Source organism: Cebus imitator, unplaced genomic scaffold, assembly GCF_001604975.1.
Source record: "Cebus imitator isolate Cc_AM_T3 unplaced genomic scaffold, Cebus_imitator-1.0 Scaffold356, whole genome shotgun sequence".
Taxonomy (NCBI): domain Eukaryota; kingdom Metazoa; phylum Chordata; class Mammalia; order Primates; family Cebidae; genus Cebus; species Cebus imitator.
In genome coordinates this window covers 1,476,869-1,479,635 of record NW_016107671.1, presented here as the reverse complement: position 1 = coordinate 1,479,635, position 2,767 = coordinate 1,476,869, and the positions used below count along the sequence as shown (strand labels likewise).

General features: G+C 44.2%; 1 protein-coding gene across 5 annotated transcripts in view; it reads right to left on the bottom strand.

Annotated features, from left to right (window-relative positions):
- Positions 1 to 2,767, bottom strand: part of ZNF875 (zinc finger protein 875) — an 18,594-nt gene that overhangs the window by 11,309 nt on the left and 4,518 nt on the right. The gene's annotated exons all lie outside the window — the stretch shown is intronic.

The window sequence follows — 2,767 nt, the reverse complement described above, 5'->3', positions numbered from 1 at the left end:
AAAAAAAAAAAAAAAAAAAAAAAAAAAAAAAAAAAAAAAAAAAACTGCACTATCTGGATTTGGAACCCATCTCTGTCCCCAACTAGTGTTACCTCAGGCACTAAATGAGTCACTCAGCATATCAGTTTCTCCTGTGAAAAATAACAGCGCTCATCTCACAACGTTATGGTGAGGATTAGGATCGCTGTGAAGGACTCAGACAACTGCCTGCTGCACTGCCTGGCCGTTCTATGTAAAATTCCATGCCCTCACGTGGGTTTCCTTCCCCTCTTCTGCTTCACTGTGCTCCTTTAACCGTAAGATAATACATGATACTCATTCCTCTTTTTTGGCTTCCCGCTAGGCTATCAGTTCCACGTGCATGGCTGGTCCACTGTGATCACCCTGGCGTCTACAACAGAATCTGCAAACACTTAGCAGTCAAATATTTTTAAAAACTGAAAATGATTTATTATTATGAGACAAGCAACAAAGTTTCAAATGAACCTCTGCTACCTAGAGAGCAGTACTTTGGAGGGCGGGAATATATAACTGTCCTTGGCATAGAAGTTTGGTAAGCTTTCCAAATGAGTCTGGAAGTTTAGCACCGGGATTCTTCCCAGCCCAATACTTACTCTCTTTGGGTACAATCTGCAGTCCCTAAAGTGGTTTAGTTTGACCCATATAGTGCTTTAAAACTTGTGTTTACATCAATTAAATGTCAGAAGATTTCATATGAAAATCTCAGTCCATGGGTTCTGTAAAATGTCCATACATCTGACCACCCTGGGCTCTGCACTGCTGTTGGATCACAGTTGGCTGACGGTGACTCATGCTGGTTGGTGGTCTATCAGCCAAGGCACACTATTGGAGACTGCCTCACCAGCTTCATTCATTTAGGTACATGTCTTATCTCTTTGATCTGATGTTTTGCATCCCCTTCTCAGAATGCCGCCATCACTCCTTGAGGGTATGACATTGTGTCTCTAAAACTAATTCCACACTGTACCCATCCCAGGGAACCTCCCCTACATTTCCTGTCCCCTACCAGCAGTACTATTCTACACTGGCTGGACTACGAAATGGCCTTAAGACTATCCACATCCAGTTATATTGATAGCTGTCTCCAAACCAGCCAGTCCCAATGTACTTAATCCCAAGGGAAGAGCACAGATGACTGTGAGCTTTGGTTCTGACCCCTTGTCTCTCTCTGGCTACACTTCAGAGCTACCTGGGTAGTGTTTAAATGATGGATTCTCGAGTCCCACCACAAATCAATAAACCTGGGGATGGGGCTGGTGTATTTTAAAGGCTCCTAAAAGTACAATGATGGTTGTGAATCACTGGGTCAGAGAAATTTCAAGAGGGAGAGGTCACTGTAGGATTGAGGATCAGGAAAGTTCATGAGAAACAGGTAGTCACTGTTGAATCTAGGTGGTGGGTACGTCAGTGTTCAATGTAGAAGTCTTCCTGTTTTTTCTGTATGTCTGAAACTGTTCGTAAGTAAACACTGGAGAGAAAAAGACTATTCAGGCACTTGCCTAGTCCCTGTTGTGATCTGCTTTCACAACCCCTTCTCAGAACATACACACACACAACCCTCGAAAATCTCAAATGAAGGAGCTACATTAGAGGGCAATTAATGTTACTTTAACACATTTTACACAACTAGTTATTCCTCCAGCCCTGGAACAATTCATGGTTTGTCTGAGAACCATGCAATGGAGGGCGCATTGTAAACACTGTGGGGCTGACCCTCATGATCCACTCCAACTCGATCCCACTGAGTAGCAACACAACTAGCAGCTTGGGGGAGTAACTGGTGTAACAGTAATTCACCTGCTTGCCAGCTGAAAAATGAATGATAACCAACAAGCCACAAGAAGCCTGCTGTGGGATTCTAGCAAAAGACTTCTTCATTTGTAAGATGGAGTCACAGGAGGTCAGCACTTCCTGATGCTCAGAAACATGGGCCCAGATTACCCAAAAGAGGCAGCAGGGCTTAGTGCACTGGCTCAGTATGTGGTCCCTGAACCTGCAGCACCAGCTTTCCCTGGGAACTTGTTAGAAATAAAAATTCTCAGTCCCCATCCTAGGGCTACTGAATCAGAAATTCGGTTGGGGTGAGCCCAGCAATCTTTTTGTTTGTTTGTTTGTTTTTTTATATGGAGTTTTGCTCTTGTTGCCCAGGCTGGAGTACAATGGCATGATCTCAGCTCACTGCAACCTCTGCCTCCCGGGTTCAGGCGATTCTCCTGCCTCAGTCTCCCGAGTAGCTGGGATTACAGACACATGCCACCATACCCAGCTAATTTTTGTAGTTTTAGTAGAGTCGGGGTTTCACTATGATGACCAGGCTGGTCTGGAACTCCTGATCTCATGATCCACCCACCTTGACCTCCCAAAGTGCTGGGATTACAGGCGTGAGCCACCACGCCTGGCCTAAGTTGCTAAAGTTCTTTAGGCCACTAAATTGGTACACAGAAGTGAAGTGCTGCCATAACAAAATACCTAAAACACAGTATTAGCTTTGGGAGCAGGACCTGTGCAGAGGCTTGGAAAGCATCCAAGAAAACTATTAGCACAGGCTAGAAAAGCAGTAAACAAACTGCTAGTGGGGACTAGAAAAATAGTGAGAAAACTGCTCGGGCAGCTTGAATTAGGCAACTCGTGTTATATATTAGCAAAGCTATTGCCTGCATAAACTTGGAAAGCAGAAAATATACCTGATGAATTTTTGGATCTAGCTAAAGAGATCTCCAGAAAGCCTGTTAAAAGTTTCAGCTGG